The 23,207-nt window shown below is 39.3% G+C and overlaps 1 protein-coding gene across 2 annotated transcripts in view; it reads left to right on the forward strand.

The window, feature by feature from the left end:
• Positions 1–6,797: 6,797 nt before the first annotated feature.
• LOC121952544 (serine/threonine-protein kinase PAK 3) overlaps positions 6,798–23,207 on the forward strand; it is a 39,997-nt gene continuing 23,587 nt past the window's right edge. Inside the window, exon 1 of one of the 2 annotated variants that reach the window (XM_042499297.1) lies at positions 6,798–6,958. The gene's annotated coding sequence lies outside the window, so the exon portion shown is untranslated. The remainder of the gene's footprint in view (positions 6,959–23,207) is intronic. The other variant, XM_042499298.1, reaches the window with a different exon arrangement.

A 23,207-nucleotide genomic window follows, 5' to 3' on the forward strand; every position in this document is an offset into this window, starting at 1 on the left:
CCATAATATGATAATCTAAACCATAATTTGATATAGTTCATAGTGTAGTGATTGACCAGTGCTGTGATTATTTGATTCTAGACCAAAGAACCTATCATCTCACATTTCTGCCTTCCATTTTGTGGAATGATACATTCTTCTTGGACAGATGAGAAGCGATCACGAGGAAACACTGCACATGCAGATGTGATGAAAGTTCACAACAAACAGAACTATTCAGTGTTTCTGTTGATGGTTATTATAGTTGGCCTTGACGAGTTGGTAAGACAGAGTTTTCTCTGAGGTCAAAGACTGGATTGCAAAACTTCCGTAAAATGCCATAAAATAATTGCACTTATTTAGCAAACTGCAGAAATTCACAATTTTTCCTTTTCCCCAGAAAGCAGTGGAGGCTGAGGCTCAGGAGGGGGCGGGTCGTCTACTCATCGGAAGATCGGCGGTTTGATCCCTGGCTCCTCCAATGCACGTGTCAAAGTGTCCTTGGGCAAGGTACTGAACCCCAAATTGTCACTGGTGTACAAATTTGCATGTGAATGAGCATTAGATTAGATCCTGATGAGTTGATTGACCCTCTGCATGGCAGCCTCTGCCACCAGCGTTGGAATGTAAAAATGGATGATTGTTTGCAATGGTCAGAAGACGAGTAAGGTGCTATGTAAATGCCATTTGCCAAAGTCCATTTATCACTTACCATCCATTTTATAAGAACCAAAGAACCCAATAATAGGTGCACAAATCTTTGAATCCAGTATACTATGTCACATAAGTTACAAAGTAGATACAAACAACCCTGTCTACAGCCATACTAGCAGCACTGTGGGGCTGTAGGCCTTAAGTCCTCCTCATACTTTATTTGTCCATGAGGGTTCGCTTGGTCCATGTGAGGTAATCGTCATCATCCACCCCCATCTGCAAGGGTTCAAGTGGACCCCTGTGTAGACGTCTGTGTGCAGAGGACTGCATGCATAGTGAGTGTGACAGTTGGGGTGCTCCAGTTAGAAAATATAATCTGTTTTTTTTTTTATAATCTCATTTTTTAGTTGTTTTTAGGTTATTTGTTTCCTTGTTATCTTAAAAAAAACACAGGAGCTCCTCTTGCTGTTGTAAGGTCACTATTTTCTTTCCTAAGGCACATGCTTGTTTTTGATTTTTTTGGCAGTTTGCAAACAAAGTTATTGTGTTTAATCGCCACCAACTGGAATGTGGATCGGGCATTGCGCATGCATGGAACGGTGGACTGATATGCCCCCTCAATTGCAGTATGAATAAAACTGCAGGCGGCCTTAATGGTACAAGTCCACAGCTGTCTGCAGACATGGAGCACGCAGAGTATGTCTGATCCTTTAGGCACAGTGCTGCTTTGAGCTAAATGCTAACATGACCATGCAAACATGCTCACAATGACAATGCAAACATGCTGACGTGATAATGTTTCACAGTTTAAGTTAGCATCTTAAAAATCTAACATTTGCTAAAAAGCACTAAACACAAAGTAGAGCTGAGGCTGACGGAATTGTCTTTAGTGTTGGAAGTCTTGAGCAAAGTGGGGACATGAATATCTGTAACATATTTAATAACAAGTCGCAACATTTTACAGTAAAATATGAATCATCCAGAAATCGAGAATATCAGTGGCACAAAATTTACTACTTTTTCCCAATTCACCCACTTCATGTGGATAAATTCACTCGATAAATCAAAGCAGTGACTGACCTCCTGGTGGTGCTAGAGAAAAACTGAAGGATTTAGCAGGTTTTTTTTTTCATTTTTTGATGGACACAATGGATATTTGTAACAAATTTCATAGTAATCCATCAAATAATTAGTGAGAAGTTTTACTAAGAAACAATAATATCAACCTCATGGTGACGCCAGAGTAAAGTCAGGGGATCACCAGGATCAATAAGATTCATCCCCAGGGCACTATGAATGTCTGCACAATATTAAATGGGAACCCATTCAATATTTGCTGTGATATTTCAGTCTGGATCAAGGTGGTTAACCAAACAACCAATAAACCATCTGTGAAGCCTCGTCTCGAGGCTACTTGTCTCAACTATTTTGCCTGTTTTCCCTTTACAAAATACTCATGATTCTCATGTTATGATAGATGTAATACTGCACACGCTTGTTGTGATTTTCTGCACAAATATGGATGCCACATTGATTTCATTATTTGTTGCACAAAAGGGTGAAATATGTGTGTTATTAAGGGTTACAGTGAAATAACAAGCCTAAAAAATGCTTAAAATTACAGGCAACAATAAACTCGGACACTTATAACCAGATTACAACACTTTTTTTTCCGCAACCTACCTAATTATGCTTAATTACGTCATATTAATCAGGTTATATGGGTTATATAGATTTAACTTGAAAGCGATTTTCCTGACTGTGCCCAAAGCACTAGTAAAATCCAGATGGGGTTTAATACAAAATGTCACCACAGAGATGTGCTCTCCCTGTGAGGATATTTATAGGATTCATTATATAAAGCTGATCACTGACAGCAGCCTATGGATACTAGTAAATCATGCTCCTCCTCACTGCAGCTGCAGGTTGTTCCGTCAGCTCCTCATCTGAGCTTTCACCACCAAGCCTTAGAAAAGGATCTGCCTTGAGTATTAAACGCTTAAGTTAATGAGTAAATGTAACATTTTTAGCAGAATGTGAAATAGAAAAAATATTGCATCAGTCAGTATGCAGCTGTTGATACTGAGAGTGTTTGAGACACCAGACCTGATTGAAGCAGATGTGGATACTGTGTAAATGAGAGATTTGTTTTTCCGTTTTATGACTCAGTGTTGTGCTGGTCTTTACAAAGGCGAAGCAGGTTTGGGTTCAGTACCTCTAAAGGACAACGACACACATGGCTGTGAAAGGACATATACTGACTATTGTAGAAAGTCTGTGACCTTTCTAATCATTGTTGCAATCCCAGTTTGTTTCCTTTGAGTACAAAACACCTAAGCAGATTTATCCGTCCACTTCACCTGTTAAATCCACTTGAATCTACAAAATGAAGGCAAAAGGAAAGGTTAGAGGAAAACTTGAGCATCATTTGAAGCATACGTCAGTGCAGGCATATAAAGAAGTTGTGTGTGTTTTTTCTGTTCGGTGGTGGGTTCGGACTCTGGCCGAGGCCCCATAAATGTTCAGCTTGGCCCTGTTGATTGGCTGAAGGAGGTTAACATGAAGTGCACACATATCACAATATTTTTAGGCTATATTGCGATACACAATATTTTGAGATCTCCTCTTAACCATAATAAACTTCTGAAATAAAAAAAGATTTTAAAAGAACCACAGTTACAAATAAAGTAGCTACTGCCATAAAATAAAGTTAAATAAACTACTGTTATAATAAAGTTGAATAAAATACAGTTACAATTTTAAATGATGTAAAGTATAAAGTTAAATAAAATACTATTGTAGTAAAGTTTAAAAAAGTATTGTGGTACTAGATAAATCAAAGGGGAACCTGTGGAGCTTTTATTGTGAAGGACCGGGCTTGTCTCAGGTTGGAAGTGTTGATGTTTTTGCTGTGGACTTGAAGCATCTTGTCAACAGTAACTGTAACATTCATCCACTGCGAGCTGGAAACAAACTACCAGCTCTCCAGTTCATATATTAATAGTATTTGTGCTCCATAGTTTCAAAATGCAACTAAATAGTCACTGTCTGGAACGCTGCAAAAGCCCTGCTTTTTGTGTGTGTGTCTGTGAGAGGGCCGTAGGAGAGAGAAAGAAAAAATGAAACGCTGAAGCGTCTCATGCTGTTGGCCAAAAAAACAGTAACGGTGTCTGTGTCTTGTGCTGAATCCCTTTCAGTGTCGCATTTCAGCTCTTCCAAGTTTGTTTGTTTTGGTGCCATGCATTGTGTAGACGCCCCCTCGGCCATTCTGACGGACACAAAACGTTATCAGATGACATAAACTAAATTAACAATATAGGATAATATGAAACCATAGATGCCTTTTTTATTGTCAGAAGATATATTTCATCATATCGCACAGCCCTATCGGCTTGATTTGTCAGGGCCCTTATAAATCCTTGTGACATTCACTCAGCTGTGGATGTCATTTACACTGTTGACCCAAAGTGCAAAGCTGTGGTGGCTTTGTTCCAAGAAACCAAAAATGTGGGTATTTAAAAATTTTAAAAAGACAACAATTAATTAAGTACTGTCACCCCACAGTTAGGAGTTCATCTTTCTGGATTTTCTGGATTTGTTTGGGTTTCTCTTGAATCCAAAGACTTGTGAGTTTGGTTCATGTTGACCTGGAATTGGTCATTTGTTTGAGGGTGTCAATGTGATGGGCCTGTGTCAGACAGTTGATCTGTCCAGGGTATTTCCTCTCTATCCTGCTGTGGTGGCCCCACTGAAACGTTGATCATTCAGAGAGTCACAGGTACGAAAGTCCTAAGCATTGAAAATGAATGATTCTGTGGTTGCTGCTGTATTAGACTCATGGGAGGATTTGATTGGGAAACACTGAAATGATAACATCTAAGAGTAGATATTATCCAGATGGGTTTTTTTGTCATGCTTTAGTTGTCTTAGATCCAGGAGTATTTTGACACTTTTCTGTATTATCTGCACCTTACCGTCTCTGTGTAAGTGAACAGTGATCCTGATTGTCAGAGCAAAACCTTCTCTCTGCTTTAAAATGTTTGCGTGGCACTGCTGAACTGAATCCACATTTGCATTTCTCTTTCGTGTCTATGTTGGCAGCGTTAAATCAGGTCTCGCTATTCTAACACTTGTGTGCCTGCAGAGCAGAGAACAATTTATACTGTCAAAAGATTTGCATTGGATTATTCCTGATATTTATTGTATATTTAATCCCAGAGACTGGAGAAGTCTCATCGGATTGTTTAAAAAAAAAAAAAAAACATCTCATTGTATCTTTATGTTTGATACAATGTATTATTTGAAAGCTCCCTTTTCCCTAGAGCTTCTCAGAATATATAATTGCAATGTAATTATAAAAAAATAAGAAAGGCCAACTTCTGATGTGAATTAAGGGCCACAGTCTTCTCGCTATCATCAGGTTCTCCATTTGAGTGAACACTGTCACAGAACAGCCATATTACTCTCCGACGAGGAATCGACATTACAGGGGTTGTCAGGACAACCAGCCATGATTCACAGAGCCTCAGATAGGCCTCCACCTTGGGCTTGAAGCACTAGCCATGAGACTGAGCAGATGCTGTGCCAGTCAGCCAATCACAGGTGAGATAGAGGAAAAAGATGACATCATAGGCAAATTAGGGCAAATGCAGCGAGGATTTTGGTTGTCCTCTCCGCCCGCTTATAACCCAGAGTCACTTTTATACTCTAGAAAAATGAAATTTGTAGACGTTTGGCAGAAAAAAAACATTCCAGAAAAATATGTAAATATATAATATGTAAGTGAGTCTTTTTTGATTCTTACTCCTTTCTTCTGTATAGATTTATATATATGTGTGTATGGGGCAGGAATCACCAGAGATGATATTATCATGAAACTTGAATCAGGATACAATTTTAAATGTATTCCAATATGCCAAATATATAGCCATAACATATATTGCTATTTTCATTTATTACCATTTTTCAACAGCAACCATGTTCCCATGGGAAAACTTTTAATAACCTCTAATAACATCTCCTTTATCTAATAAGGACAAGTTTTTAGTCTGTTTATTCATTTTTATTGCAGCAAAAAGTATCTATCAGACTGGGTAACCCAATTTATTTCATTATGTTAATAGGCTATCAAAAGTTTAATTTGTATCTGCAGTATTAATAATTTATATATTGATGAAATTGATACTTGGCATCCATGTATCAATACAATATTGCCACGTAAATTATCGCTTTTCTATGCTTTATATTTCTGTTCACCCCCATATATGTATAAAAATGTGAAAATTTAGCATTACAATAAATTAAAAACATCACATCAATAGAATCAGGTTTTGCCAGAAATGTAAAATTGTGCACAGAACAAGCATGCCTTTTTTTAACACCAATTTACTAAAACCATGATCCTATATGTCATATCATTAGTCATCAATTAGATGAGGCCAGTAAGGCCAGTTATAATATGTCACATCTCAGTTTGCACTAAACATCCTCATAGATAAAACAGTAGAGTTTCTTAAATTTACCAGCATCATCTACTATAAAAAAGAAAAAACTGCCTTACTCTGTTTCTATTTATTTTGAAGACTAATATAACTCTAAATGACAGAATTCCCCTTCCTGCACAAAATAAAAGTGTACTTGTCCTTTTTCTGCAGATGAATATGACGCTTTGAGTGGTGTAAATTTCAGAAATATTTAAAATGCAGTGATTTTAACTTGTGATTAGTTGTGAAAGCCTTTTATAAACTACTATTGGTGCAAGTCATTGTAATTTTTATTATATTTTTACAATTTACTTCCTAAATGCTGTATTCTTTCATGTGGCCTATACATTGGGAAACCGTAACTTTTAGAGGAACCAGTGCATCAAACACAGCCCTTTAAAGGCTCTGTCAGTTCAAATGTTACATATAAAAAATACTTTGGCAAAGCCTGTTTTTGTTCAATTTGCCGTCCTTGGACACACACTCTCTCCCTCCCTCCTGGCCCTCTCACTGAGCAGGTTTGCTCTGTTAAACAGAAAACTAACTCTGTCTGCCCGTTGGCTGCCTCCTCCCCCAGAGTCGCTTCCTGCATTAATATTCAGCCTCTCAGCCAATGAGCAAAGCAGGGTGGATGACATCATGGGCTAGGGAACAGTGAGCAGCCAGTGAAGCATCCAGCCTGCCGAACAAGCTTGCTTTTAGGGTCAGGAACTGGTCTGACAAGAGAATGGCAATCCTGCCTTTAAACTGTCATTAGGACTGTACGGCTGACGATGAATCTACCACAGCTCCGGGCCCAAAGGCGAAACACTGAGCAAGAGAATGTGAAGACATATTTCAGGTAATTCCCTCTCTGTGTATGGCAATAGGAGATGTGGAGGGGGGGAGGCAGAGGAGGGAGGAGAGGAGAAGAGAGGAGGAGGGGGAGGCTGTGTATGTAGGGGTGCTTTGTAGCCTTTTTTTTCCTCCTTCTTCCACTCTGCATTCTGCCCTGCTAAGAAGGCAGCTGTTTCATCAGCAGTCTGTCCGTGAGGGCGAGATGGAAATGGATGCCTGCATCAGATGTATTTGTATGATCATATACCCCCCCCCTCTGCATCACATCATCTCTGTATGCACTCCCTTGTGCCTCGCAAATAGCATCTTTATTGATGGGGAGGTGTTAGAATCAATGGTGGCGTTTGTGTGGGGCCTTGTGTGTGTATGTGTATGTGTGTGTGTGTGTCAGTCCTGGAGAAATGCAGCAGCTGCAGTGGCAACACTGGAACAAAAAAGAAGCAATGCTATTTTGGGTCTGTAGACCCGAGGCTGACGGATGGATCAGAGCAGTATATGCTGAGGATGGAGGGGGGTGATGGATGGTTAATATGCTGATGGATGCTCTTTTGTTATCTCTGCATTGCCTCACTTATGGCCTTTCTAGGGAGGATCTCCATGAAGAAATAGATTTTATTTCCATTTGTTTCTTTTAATGACCACAGAGAAAGAGCAGAGACGTGCCTCTGTCTCCTGGCATTAACATGGATGTGTGTAGCAGTTTCATGGCGGCTGTATAGTGACAGGGAGATATACAACATCTGGTCACCTGACTTCATTGGGGAGCGGAGTGGGGGTGGGGGCCGGTCCTGTGAAAGCTGAGCTGTTCTGCCTCGGATTCTTCCACAGCCATCGCTGGTGGTGAAGGAGAAGGATGGAAGGAATGACTATAGTAGTGACTGCGTGTCTCCCCATCACCTCTGCTCATTTAGATCATGGTGTCAGGGCTGATGTAGGGGGACGGAGGGATTCATCTCCCAGGGAGCGCAGTCATCCTCGGATTTGTGAGAGGCAGGGCCTGATGGGAGACCTGTTGTCTGGCTGTCGCGTGAAAGAGGGATGTTAGAGTCATGTCAGTGATGGAGGGAGGATGAGATGGTTGTAGAGAGGAATTGGGGGATGGGATGCTGAAGGTGCTGCTCCCTTTGAACATTGGCCTGTTGTATTGATATGATACGTGCCCCTCCATGCATCACTAATCTATCTGTCCAGACACCATGACTGGACTCTGTTCTTCTTTCACTGTGTTCATCCAGGGGTTCATATTGTGTCCACTAATGGTTTAGGAAAATATTGATACTCTTGAGTATTGCAGTGTTTTGTGATACTCAAAAACACTGTATTCAATTTTAATTTATAATATACATACCGAGATTTGTGGCATTTTGTAGGGGTTGACAGATTCTCGGCTTGGATGTTTATTGGGGCCAGTATTTGGCATTTGCTGATTATCTGTATTAGCATTTTATTTTACTGATCCACTATCAAATTAATTATTTAAAAAGTGCAAAGAAAGTGTGAGCAACTTTTAATTTGTTTTATTTAAATTTTTAGTTGACTTTATTTAAAAAAAGGTGCAGGGAACTTGCTGTATATGATCTTGAAAGTTTCAGTTTTAATTAAACATTTACTAAAGACATTTAAACAAAGTTTTGTTTTGGAGTTTGTTATATTCCAAATTCTAGATATTGACAGAAAGATTTTCATTTTTATTGTAAATGCATATTGGTTCCAAATATCGGTTATCTGTCTGATTAACTACTAATATTCAGTATTGGCCCCGAAAAAAGCAATATCGGTCGACCCCTAGCATTTAATGTTGTATTTAAACCCCAGCAATGTTGAAATTAGTCAACGGCCATTTGACTCTTCTGCTCTAACATAACAAATCACTATAAACGCAAATAACATGGCCCTATGAAACCAGCAGAGTCATAAAGGATGTACTATAACCTTTTAAAATTAGATTTTTTAAAAACTGCAATATATGTCCTTGCTTAGAGTGAAGTGATATACTGAATCACAATCCCTTTATTGTGATACGTATTGTATCACCAGATTCTTGCCAATATAAAGAGTGTTCACTGCTATTTCTTCCTGTGTGTTCCTCACAGTCACCAGTAGTTTAATAACATAAAATGATGATTAAAACTGTCATTTCTATGTGAAATAATCTGAATTTTTGAAAGTGCATAAAATAGTTTGTTTCAGTACTGCATGTTACACATTACTGGCCTTGGCCATCAAGAAGCCAGACCTACAGTAGTAATCTAATGCAGAGAATGGAGAGACAAACAGACGGAGATGCTGTGATATACCCTTAGAGTGTTTGGTGTTTATACATCCTGTTCAGCTGATCTGTGAAACTGTTGCTGGGTATTTGGCTGCCGCTCTGGGTCTTAGATGCTGTGCAACACATTCAACCAGCGTTATATATTCATCACACCTTCATCTACACAGGTCTGTTACAGACAAATGGACAGTTAGTAGCTCTGCGCTTTATATGTCTACATGTTAAGAGCTGTTAACCATCAGTTGAAAGTGTTCATATGAGGCCTTTGTCTCTAGGTTACAGGCACCTCATGAAAATTTTATGTTTGCAAAGAAAGCTCACAAATACAAGCTAATTGAAAGGTGGTATCAGGTCTGGTCTGCATGTTAGCTCTGTATTATTAAAAATAAAAGTAAAACTGCACCCTAAAGAATACGGTTTATAGTGTAAACATGAATTGTGCAGGCAAAATCAAAGCTTATTTTGGCTTGGCTTTAATTGCAAGTGTTGTCACAACTGACCTGTATGATCATCTTGCATAACCAAAACTACCATTATTTTTATTAGCCATAAATATTTATGTGAACACCTTCTGTAGTGCTAGATAGAGATACCTTTAAAGATTGAAGGGAGGGAAACATAGAGACAAAATAATTATTTATCTTCATTTACTTATGAGGTACTACATGTAATTATATTCATATGCGCTTTTAATAAATGAGGCTTTTCCTGCTTGACAAAAGAAATGTGATATTTTACTCAAATAAAGGATTATTCTATTTTTTAGGCAGGTATTTTATGCAATACTACCTACAAGAAACTTATAATCTTTCAGCCATTTTGATAAATGTATTGGTATGTTTCATTTTTTTCTTTGATTTACTAATTGGTCCAGCAACCTTGCCTCTGAGAAATTACATGTATTATGTCACTTACTGTTTGGAATTTATGTTGCTGTAGCAATGTAATTACTGCCGGGATTATATTCAGAGACAGTGTTTCCTTCAGGTAGCTAAGCACTATATTCATGTACCATGTAGACTTTGTGGTGGAGGAGGATGGCAGGCGTGCATAGTCCAGGACTTTGATAGCAGATCCCCAGTTTTGCATCCAGACTCATGTTTTAGGTTTTGGCAACAAAAGCACTCTGGTTAAGGTTAGGAAAGGATCGTGATTTTAGTTAAATGTGACCAGAAAAGGGAATAGAAAATGATGCCGTGGTTTCTATGAGTGGATACTGTCATTCAACATCGCCTGTTTTGGGGGAAAACAAATGAAATACATTGTCAAATACATATTTGCTGCATGCCAGGTACGTTAGCAACATTTCCTAACTATGCTAATGGTGAGGAAAAATGCTGAAAAAATGTAATTTGCTCAGCATTATGTCTCCCTCAAATTATATTTGCTGTTTCAGATTACTTGTAGGTACCCTAACCCTAACCCCATCACAACATATACATACTGTATATATAACCATAAATTGTCCTGCACCCTTATTTAACATAATCATAGAAAAGAAATGATACAGTACAATCAAAATATCATTTCTACACTGAAGCATTATGAAACATTTCTTTCCAGTGTATCTGCCTGTGTGTCTTTATGGCTCTTAGTGTGCAGTTCTGGGCTTCCCCTTGTTTTCCATTGGCCAGTGTAACCCAACACACACAGCTTCTCTTACCTTACCTCAGCTAACAAAAGCAGTAGACACAGGACCTCATCTTGGCCTGTAGCCTGCTAACTGGGCTGCCTGAAATATGATAGTAGGACACACAGCACATACAAGTAGGCCTCCATCTGTTGAGGACTTAGTCTGGATGAGTTATGCTGCTATTGTTCACTGCGGTTATCGTTTAGGACTCTTGTCGACAGTTGATAAATGTGTAGTGGCCTCATGCGGGGTGTTTGTGTGTGTTTAAGGGCATTGCTGTCTAAAGCAGAGCAGTAGTCTTGTGGTAGGTGTGTCAGAGCTACAGTCTGTGTGATGTGGATTAGCATGTAGGATTGGAAGCCATCTGGCCATTTTGTCTCAGAACGGGGAGGGGGGAGTAAGCGAGAGAGATGGATGGAGAGAGACAGGGAGAGAGAGACAGAGGAAACACTCACACACTGACACATTGACACAGCTCCCTCCGTAATCTCCCTATGTGATGTCTGTTGCTACTTAGAATAAGGCTGTGTGCGTGTGTGTGTGTTTATGTGTCCCCCTTTGCACTTTGTGACAGAGATAGTTCTTCTGTGACTTCTACTGTTTCTGATGCATCAAATGCAAATTGCAAATGTGGCTTCAAGGTAGTCGAAGAAATGTCTTGGGAGGATTCCAGAAAGCAAGAGGTGTTAAAGCCTTTACAGTAAGATGATGCAATGGGTGAAGACGTTCCAGATGGATCGAGACTGCAGAGAAGAAAGGGATGAAATGTTGCAGAGGAGGAAACAGGTTCAGGGGGTTTAAGAGATTAACAAGTTTCACTGGGTCAAGAGTTTGCAGAGTGGCAGAGGGGCGTCTGAACTTGAGTTTGCTTGAAGATGAACAGGTTGCAGAATGAAAAAGGATGGAAGCCATTGAGTGGAAAGAGTTTTCAGATAAATAAATACCTCAAACTTGGTTCAAAAGGTGACGGTTTTCTCTCTTTCACATCAAGAGGAATTACTGTGATTGTTATAAACCCACATTGGGCCTCATTCTTTTTTCGTATGCACGGTATCTCCTATATCTATATAAAAACAGATAGGGAGACTTTAATTTCAACTTGAGTTTAAAGACAGCACGACTCATGTTTGATTAAGATTCGTCAGTGCTCAGAAAGTGAAGTTGAATTACTGAATAGAAACCCAAGTGCAGTTTCGGTGCAAATTATTGCAAAGCTGTAGTCATGACCACATGATTCAAGCTTTGTAACTCCAGGAAGGAAAGGAATTACTCATCTGTCACAAACAAATAACACCTTTGAACTAAAGATCAGAGTGGTGCTGTCACACTATTTCTTTGCCTCCAAATAAACGACGAGGAATTCACTTTCTTTTCTCAGCTGCGTGGAGGTGCAACTGCTGTGTGTGGCAGCACGCTGCCTCTCAGTTAATTCACCTGTTGACACAAATATTAGTCTCATGGTGGTGTTTGTCTATGCAAAATTTGAATGCAGTTATGTGTTTGGCAGGGGAGACATTATCAAAATGAAATGAACAGCTACACTCTGTGCAGTGTAGTCGTAGAACATGATGCAGAGCCGGGTTGTGTAGACATAGAGACACATTACAGACATACATGAAGGACGTTACACCTCACATTATCTCAAAACATTATATAAACTGACCTTGCATACATGAAAACAGTAAATTTCTGGAAAAGTTGCTCTTGAGAGTGACAGCACGTATGTATCCATGAACAGTTTTCTCTTCCTATGCTCCTTTTCAACGAGTGCATTTTAACCCATTCATGTTAACTCAGAGCAGGTGCACCAGCTGGCATTGCAGGAGGGAATCCACTCCCCTCTCTGTGTCCAGCTGGCACTCAAACATGCTCACCCAAGCCACACTAATACAAAAAATCCCCCCACTTTTGTACCTTAAAGTGGACAATACATAACTAGTGGCCTAACCTGTACTTGGTGCTCATGTTGTTGTTAGGCACCGTATAGGATATTCAGATTATTAATAAATCAGTACAGATTTTTTTCTATGTTAATATAAAGTGGAGTAATGGCATTCTGAGCAGAGAATGAATGCACGCACGCATCTTCTGCGTGTGTTGTATTCCGAACTTCTCTGTTGTGTGTTATGGTACACCACTCGGCTGTACATGTATGTCAAAGCATGTGAGTTCCTGTGTGTGTGTGTGTGTGTGTGTGTGTGTGTGTGTGTGTGTGTGTGTCCCACTAGTTACTACTAGCTACTAACTGCAACTCTGCACTGTGCTCAAATTGCAATTACCGATGTCATCAAGACAGCGTCATTGCAGAAGCATAGCGCCCAACCTCTGGTCCCCCGCAGGTTAACACTGTTAGCTCTGTCAGCACTGTTGCCATTATTTAGCACTGTTACATTATTTAGCACTGTGACTAAATGTCGGCAGAAAAAGTGTCAGTGTGAAGGACAGGGAACCGTTGGTGTCTCTTGCTTTTCATTTTAAAAAGTGATATATTGTATGCCTTGTTACTTATATATGTATTCATTCCATTCATGTATTCATGGGTTGCAGCCACCAACATGGTGCTGCAACCATGACGGTCTCTTGGGATGTCAAAATTGTATGAGGTATTCAAGGTTGTGGCATCCCTGTGGCCTAGTGTACCAAGACGCATGATTTATAACTGTAATGTCATTTGTTTGATTTTCCTACAGTTTCTTGTAAATCTCCAACTTTCAATTTAAGGCAAAATACCATAAAAACAGTTTTAACGGTGTTGAGTTGGTTTCATAAACCACTACACCAAGCCAACCACAAACGTCTGCATCCATCCTGTGCCTATAGTTTGGACCTGAATGCATGTCAATTTATAATTTGAATTTCTGAGATCTTGAATGCAAGGTTAAAAGTAGCACATTTGTGCAAAAACACTTCATATTTCTAAATGGACAATCAAATATGATTGAAAAGAAGGCATTCTGTCAAGTGAGGTACCATTTGTTCTGTCAGGGAGAATAAAAACGCTATCATGGTGCTAGTATGATAAATTGGCTCTGTCAGGCAGGAAATGCCTATCAGAATAAACTGTTCTAGAAATGTGCTTTGAATAAAATTAGACCTTTCTGTCAGGAAGGAATAATCTCTCAAAACAGATGACGAGTAGTCTAAATAAGGTCGCTAATTTTTATCAAGTTTTTAACAGCTTTTGTCCACTTGACAGAATGAGCAACCGTTTTCTGAAGCACAGTCATACCTCTGGTTGTCCAGAATAAACTGCTTCAATCTAAGACACTTTTATTCTACCATTTAAAGAGACACACTGTCAGAGCACGATGCAAGGCAATGTCGTCATCTGGGACTTTTTTTTACATGCTTTTAATTTGATGTTGTTTACTTGTGCTGTGACATGACAGTATCAAAAAGTTTGCGCATACAGCTGGTTGAATTACTCGAGAAAACACCTACAAAACAATTATTTTGAGAGGCTGATTTAAAAAATCTGAAAGAGAAAACTAACATGACATGTTAGAGATGTGAATAAAGTGAGTGTGCATAAACGTGCATGTGTGGGTATGAGGGAGCAGCAGTGGGGTGGGTTCACCCAAACTAAATATTAAATGACAGTGCAAGCTCTCAAGCTGCCCCAGCAGGGGAGTTAAAGGAAGGTATGATGCCTGTTAAAATGAGAATCAGGGTACATTGGAGAGTGTGGCAGATAAATGGATTCTGAGTGTACACCAACTTGTTTTTTCTGTCTTGTTTTGTATATGAGTAATACTATTTCACAACAGTGAGCAGAGGGTTAATTGATATTATGTAAATCAGCAAAAACATAATTGTGTTGTAAGATCATGGAATATTTTGAATCTTGGGTGTGAGATTTTGTGCTTTTCAGTCTCATTCGTGTCGTTGCTGACTTGCAGCAGACAAGATCAATGTAGAATTCAACATCTAAACAAAAAGGTGCATTGTGGTAATCTAATTTAGATTAAATGAATCAGGAATAAAAAATAAGTAATCCCGACTGCTGGAAAAATGTCTTTACTCAAAATGCTCAACCTGAGATATGCGGTGGATTTAGGTCTCTGGAGTTTAGGACCTCAATTTGTCATCTCTTTATCCACAGTAGAAAAATCAAGTTTTGTAACTGACCCAGTTTCATCGCTGTGCAACTTTGTTGTGACATTTGCATGAAAATAGAACTAATATATTATACATAGAGTGAAAAAAGTCACCAGTATGCATAATAACAGTGGGTTATCTAGAGTTTCTGGAGAATCCATTAATAAAAATGCCATGATCAAATGAAACAAGATCAGACACAGACATCTGGCTGGTGGCTAATAATAGATCACTGATTACTGATTGGAGATGTTTATGCGCTGTGTGCTGCTGTAATCATCTCGAAGGGATAATACGTGAACTGACTGTTTTTCAGCTCTTAAAGGGATGTGATAGGTCAATGTGAATGGACATTTAAAGTGGACTGTTGCATCCATTTAGGTTTGCTTTTGATATTGTGTAATCATGCTCTAGTTAGCATATTATGAACGGGTATAATCCTTTTATACCAACACGATTAAAGATGTTCATGTTCAACATTTCCACGGCTTTCTCCCAAGGCATGTGTATCAGCTATAAATAGAAATTTGAGGAAAAAGTTGTTGTTTTTTCCCCCTAGTATTGGAACACATGATTGCACTGCTGTGAAGGAATCGACAAACAATGAAAGAAACAATTTCACACTTTATGAGAGGTGACAACAGTTGGATCAATATTTATGAATAATGTAATGAAGCTTTTATCAAGCTCTTGCTCCAGCATCATTAATATATTATCGAGTTTATATTTATTGTGTCCCTTTATAGAGATGTTTGATGCTGCTCAAAATAGTTGCAGCAATCAAAGTTTCCCCCATGACATCATGAAATATGAGACGGGAACTTATGTACTTACAGTGAACTCAAGAAGATTTATGCTTAGTTGTCGTGTTGAGAATAAACTCACACACACACACCACTGTCTCACCTGCCACCTGTTGTAAGCAAACTGATGAGATTGCTGTGACTTGTCCCTTTCATGAACCAGGCGTTGGCAGCTGTATGCAAAGTAGAGTTTACAGGAGGGGGACCAAACCAGAGAGGTGGAGCCTCATCAGACAAAAGCTGATATGTCAAACATTTTTATATCAAAGTAACAAAGTAACAGACATTGACTGTATTTAACAGGAAACAGCTCTATTTTGATTATTTGGAAATTTCAGGTTGAATGTGTAGGCCATGATGTGTGAGTTGGCTTCAGAGTGTCAAATTTCAGCTCTTTTGGTCTACTGAGTCTGACTTCATACATGCATGAACCGGACGAACATGTTGCGACTTAAACAAACAAGATATAACGTGTGAGCTTTAGAGGTGCTGGTATAGATGGATTTAGTTACCTTTGGACAGAGCCAGGCTAGCTCTTCCCCCTTGTTTCTAGAAGGAGAGTGGAATCAATCTTCCAATCTAAAGGCCTCCGAACATTCCAGTCCATTTTTTTTGTCTGACATTGTTGCACATTTAAAACAACTACAACCTCATGTTGTGTAAATCACAATCTGAAACTGTCATCTGTTATGAAAGTAGAAAACCAGTTCAATTTTCTGCATTTTTTGGCATCTCTCGCTCTCTCAGACACACACACACGCAAACAAACACTCAGTGTGTGTGTCCTTACCAAATATATGTTACCTCCGGCTGTTGTTCAGGATCAATTAGATTGTGAAAATTTGTGGTCATCTTTTTTAATGTGTGATTCCAGTATTGCTAGCAGCATATCAAGCTGTACCACCGACATCCTGAAATAGACCTGGAAACGATCGGAATAATTCTGCAGCTCCTTTATCTGCAGGTTCAATGCTACCTGCTTCAGACGCCTTCTCAGGATTTCGTTTTCTGCTTTCAAAAAATGAGAGAACCTCAAAATCATTCTCACTTCTTGACAAATCTATTTTGTCTTGTAGTGCAATTTTGTTTGCAAGAAATAGAACAATGAGACACATCTGACTCAGTGTACAAGGTTTCCACATGTGACAATTATTATTGGATGACAGATTTAAAAAAAACAACAACAAAAAAAAAAAACATATAAAAAATACAGACTTGGTGTGCAAAGGCCTTAACTCTCTGCTAGAAAGCGCATAATTACACAATAGTTCCCCAAAATGTCAAAATATTCCTTTAAGCCTTGAAGCCAGACAACACTGTTGATATTGGGTGATTCTGCAGAAGCCTGGATTACGTTTATTAATTTCAGATTTAGGACTGGACCCCACTTCTGGTACAAACCCAAGTAAATTCTCAGGAAGACAGAACTTAAGTGCCTGTGGAAGTAATGGCTCTTCAGGAAAATGCTACAAATATCTAATAAATGACATTATAACCATCAGGTGGTAAAGTGCAGTCACATAGCATTATGCTCCTGAAGCAAAAAGACCATTTAGCCTCATGCTCAACTTTTTATTTAAAGGTCCAGTATGTAGAATTTGGGCAGATATATTAAATGGAATAAAATATAATAAGTATGTTTTCATGAGTGTATAATCAGCTGAAAGTAAGAATCATCATGCTTTTGTTATCTTAGATGAGCTGTTTACATCTACATAGGAAGCTGGTCTTTGTTCACAGTAGCACAGGACAGAAAACTCAAACACTGCCGTTTTCGTGACGGCCACTGTAGTTAGCAGCCCCTCTGGAATGTGCCGAACAGTGTCGGAAAAATACATATTTTTAGCGTGAAACTGCTTTTTTTAGTGTTTTTAAATATTTAAATCACCAGGTCTGTTTGTTTTGGAGAGGAAGAAATCTCTGTGAATAACCCAGTAAAAACCTCCTGAACGTCTGAATCTTAAGTCATTGGGGAAAAAGCGTGAGCAGGCTTCAGCAGACGCTGGGCTACCAGCCCGTCTGTGTTAAACTGAACAGTGTTTGAGAAACACTGAATTGTAACATGAAACTGCCTTATTCAGTGTGTCTGCTGGTTTAAATAAGCAGGTCAGTTTGTTTTGGAAGAGACCTCTGCGGATAATTCAGCTTTCGGTAAAAACCTCCTGAACAATGAACACTGAAGGAATCCTAACCGTTAGTTCAAGAGAGAAGTTTAAGCTGGTTGCAGTCTACAATCCTGAAGATGCCACTAAATCTTACGCACTGCTTTATTAACTAAAATGAATAAATAGAACTAAAATTAGATTAGATCATTTGCTTGAGGACGCTGTGGCATGTTTGACCACATGAGGTTTTGATCTTGTGACCATAAATGAGTCTCACATCCCTTTCAAACAGCGTCCTTTTTAACTTAATTGAACTGTTCAGACCAAATTTCTCCTCCCCCAGCCTTGATTTGAAATTAAAGGGGGATGGCATCTGCACTGTGACTTTGTGTGTTTTATTGTGACCTTGAGGGCCAACCATGTGAGAGAGCAGCGTTTGTGCAGTTGCATGTTGACATCTGTGTCTCGTCGGCCTCCAGTGCTTTAATGTCTGGCTGAAGCGTCTGTGTTATATGAAGGTTGAACTGGCCTCGTCTTTCTCTGCTCTTGCTAACAGTAAAACCGTCCAACTTCTCTGACTCTGTGTTTATAAAACACTCTACAGTGGCCAGTAAAAGTATTGTATGAACAGCACCAAGATGAAGGAGATAACAATGGTAAACTGCAGCTCTGGCGTATCCCCCCCTTCCTCCTTATCCTTTAAATGTCCTCTAGCTGTCCACCCCATCCAAGTAATCAGCATCCTTCAAAGAAGCCCAGCCAAAGCTAAAGCCAAGTCAAACAGAGAGCGTGTCCTAATCGGGGGCATGAAGAGCCGGGCTTATGGAGCCCTCCCCCCACTGCGGGGCCATTACTGGGCCGCCATGGGCTCAAGATTAGAGCCTCTTCCTGTGTTAGCCATTCAAATTCTGCATTAATGTTTGAAAGAGCCGAGAAAATGCCTGCTCTTCATGGATAGATTAATATTTTATGGAAGAGAAATGTGAAAACATCGCCAGTAATATCTGAGCTGAGCTGGTGTGTCTGCGGTGGTTCTGGGTGGTTTTTTTTAGACACTTGTGCATTTATACTGTATATCGCTGTCATAACATCACGAGCGAGCCAAGCAGAGAGAGGTTTGGGTTTGTAATATCTGAGAAATGATCAGATTGTCCATCAGTGTTACAGCTGCATTTTTACACATATTGGTTTTTAAATGATCTGTTGTACTGTTGTCTGCTGAAATAGTTGTGCCTTAGACGCAGAGTTGATTTATAATGTCGAGAGACTGGCCTATGTGTGTTTCTGAAATAGGAGCTGCTTGTTTCAGGGACAGTGTACTCCCTGACTGCTTGCTTGCCTGTCAGTCTGCACAGTAAATAGGTCAGTGTTTTATGTGAGTGAAGAATCAGTAATGTCTGGGCCTCCATGAATCTGCAATCTTTAGCCGTCTGAGCGCTCGGCAGAGCTGCTGCAGCAGCCCGCGGGTCAGGTGATTAGCCAAATAGCCACACAGCAGCAAGTTTGTAACAGTTAAAATTAGGTTTCTTGGGATTTCCAGCTGGTGGCGCAAATTGCCGCTGCCTGACAGAAGTGACCAAAGTCAGATGCTGAAGAGTTTTTCTGCTACATAATTCATCCACACTGCTCTCCAACATTTACTGAATTATCATATTTATGAGCTCTGTTTTATGCAAGTGTATCCTGTGTTGCATGCTCCCAAGGAGGACATTAGCATCGATAAAGCAAAGGCACACTGTATGATTCACCCAAGCCTCAAGGAAAAGTCAATTTTATTTTTTAAATGGCTCAAAATCTCCTGTCACCTTGTTATTATTTGATGTTGCAGCTATTGATCTTGTTTCCTGTGTATTTGCTGACCAGATAGTGACCTGATTGATCAGGTCCCAGCTGCTGTTGTCAGATTTTGCCTGTGCCATGTGCATGTGTCAGTGCATCCACTTCTGTGCATGGCTATATAAAAGCTGTATGACATACTGTAGCTGGCAATGTGCTCACATGATTATGTTAATGGATTAACAGGGGCATCAGTCACAGCTGCATTAGTCTGAACAGGGCAGTACCACTTGCATGTGTCTTTGTAATGGAAACAAGGTGACTATACGTAAGGGATTATGGTGCTTACACTGAAACAGTAACCCTATGACCCTTTAACTTTAAACTCTGGCTCATTGTGTCATGTGGCACACACCACAACATGCCACCATGTCTTCTTTCTTGTTTTGACATCTTCCTGTAGCTTTTTTGTCATGAGAGCCATGTTGTCGGCAGCTCCCTGTTGCTCCCTGTCAACATTACTTTGTAAACAGTAGAGTTTTGCTAGGTTTTGTTGTTAGTGACACGCCTATGCCCCAACCTAAGAGAACCTGTTTGCTGCTGTTGTCTGGACTCTCACCTGGAACTCACCCAACACGGTAGAAACTGCCAACAGAGTCAGCCCTCAACACCAGTGTATCTCATATGATCCTGAAAATCCACCAGGAAAATAACTTTAACAGCAAGTACAGTACGATCATAAAGTGTTTGTCTGGAGCTGTCTGGTTATTTAAAAATAGCGGGTGCCTTCCAGCTTAGATGAATCAACATGTAACTTATTAATAACCAATCTGTCAAGAGTGAGTCACATTTCCATTAATCTTTCCTGTAGTTCACTGTTGATGCCACAAGGGGTGGGAATCTCTAGGTAATTCGCAATTCCGATTCAGAGGGCTACGATATGATTATTACTCAGTGTGTGACTGCGACTTTTAAACATTTGTAATGATCCATAATTAAAATAAACAGATGAATTCACGTTCATGAAGTATGGCTCTTGTCCAGGTCCCTTTTCCCTTGAACTTGACAGAGGCCAAAATGCTTGCATATGCTCGCTTTAAAGACAGGGGCTTCCAGATTGTATCCATCTGCGGTTGCTCAAGCTCAGCCATCCTCACCAAAACTCAAGAAATAGCCTAGCTTGGAATGTAAACATTGCGCACATGTTTACACCTATTAAGTTTCACCTTCCAATTGGTTTAAACTTAATGGGGTACTGTGCCAATTCTCAACCAGCTTGTATCAAAACAATGTGGGTAGTATGTGTAAATGAACTGTGGTAAACTTCTCTTCATCTTACCAGCGCCCAGATCTCTTGGGCTGTAGCTCTAACGACAGATTGCACTTCTGCATTTTCATATGAAAAGAGCTGATGGAGAGAGACAGTCGCTCCCCTCTGTCTCTTGAAGTCAGACCAAACTCCGAACTGCACTGCCTATTTCTTGCTTAAAATGCTTTAAGAAACATATTGTACTGCACTGTTTGTATGTAATGTAAGTTTGTGAACAGGAAATGGGCACCATACTGTCTGATCACATATAAACCAAAATTTTGTTACTGTTTTGCCTATTTCCCGTCTAAAATGTTTTCAGAAACATGTTTTAGTGCACTGTTTAGTTGTTATTCGAGATTGTCACAAACTGGCAGCCTTGTTTTCATATGTTTAGATGGAGTAGTTAGCATTATGTCTCCCTCCAGAAGGAGTGTCTATTGATCTGGTGCGACAGCCACAGACATTTTTTCTCTGTTTACTGGCCATATAACACCAGTTTCAGAAGTGTTTATGTATTCTACTGCAAAGGCAGCTGCATGTTATGAAAAGTGCATCTTTACAGCTGTGAAATACTTCTTTATAGAATGTAAGCACGATACAATAATGCACATATCTTACAGTCCTTATGTTTTATTATCCAACGGGTTCAGCCCTAAAAAACATCCCGGAAATGTTAAAACATAATGTTGAGAATCAGGTTAGAGATTTCTTATTATTGATTTTTCTAAACCGAGACATAATCTCTGAAGACAGAATCAAGACGCATCCAAGAATTGATTTTTCCCTACCCTTAGTTGCCATCCTCTTGCTTCTCTATTTGTTGCATGAAAATTCGTCTATAGTGAGCTCTGGTATTCAAGCCCAGCCAAAGTTTGGGCCAATATCTACCAATAATTTCCTGCAGTGATCATAGAACAGTTTGTCCTTTTGAAATGATCACAATCCAGTTTCTGTGTTACATTCTCTTGCCAAGTGAAACAAAATTGTTATTCTCGTCACACCACCAGCAGAGGGGAACAAAAAAAAAACACTGTCGACTTTAGTAGGAATCATCAAGATTGTGTTGGTGGTCTTTTATTTCAGACCAATGTTTGATCATCAAGACTTTTTTTTGCATGATAATTATTGGCAAATATTTTATCGTCTAGCTCAAATGAATAAAACATTAGAATCATCTGAATTACATATTAATGATTAATGCCATCTAAAGTAGGAAAATTTGTTACATTAGATGATTGACTTTTCTACTTATATGGAAATACGATTGAAGTATTCAGATTTACGGGGACAGTTCACCCCCAAATCAAAAATACATATTTTTCCTTTTACCTGTTGTGCTGTTTATCAGTCTAGATTGTTTTAGCGTGAGTTGTTGAGTTTTGGAGATATCAGCCGTAGAGATGTCTGCCTTCTCTCCAATATAATGGAACTAGAAGGCACGCGGCATGTGGCACTTAAAACGTTAAAACAATACATTTGAAAAACTCAACAGTAATGTCTCTTTCTAGAAATGATGACCTGGTTATTCAAGATAGTCCACAGACCTTGTTGTAAGCAGTTTTATGTTGTTTTGTTTTCTACGGGAATGCACACCTGCCAACAGTATCAATGCACAGAAGGAAGCATGCACCTATGGACAAGAGGTTCATGAGGTTGGTGACAGTGCAAGATGTAAACATTAATGGCATTCTCCTAGCTGAACTGTAATGTTAGCTAGCTCATTGGTACCAGATGAAATAGGAGTAGATGCACTCTTCCCTCTGTGCAGTTATGTGATTGCCCCCCCTAGCATTTTCAAGTGGTATTGTCTATTTTCTCATAGTTTCCACACTTACTTTGGTTGTTCCACCGTCTGCCATTTCTGATATTGGTTTATTGCAAAGAACTTATATTTTTACTCTGTGTTAATTGAGGAAAGGTGCAGATAGCTATCAGGGAAAACAAAAGAACTATCTACTTCCTTATTTGGTTGCATAATGGTTGGTGCACTTCTTTCTACAGTAAGTCAAGCCTTCGTTTTCCTGGGAGTACCTAGTGGCAGACGCAATTTCATAATGAAAGCGAGGCTTTTAAGGAACCGATCAAAAAGCAGAGGGTGTCATTATTCTATAGCACATACAATGTGCAGTCAATATTTAACTTCTAATGATAAATTAAAGCAAAACACATGGCTATTTTCACTTTAAATCAAATACCCATAAGGTAATAGTTATAGAGTTATAACAACAATAAACATAATCTGTGAGATTCTGTTG

This window comes from Plectropomus leopardus, chromosome 13, assembly GCF_008729295.1.
Source record: "Plectropomus leopardus isolate mb chromosome 13, YSFRI_Pleo_2.0, whole genome shotgun sequence".
NCBI classification, from domain to species: Eukaryota; Metazoa; Chordata; class Actinopteri; order Perciformes; family Serranidae; genus Plectropomus; species Plectropomus leopardus.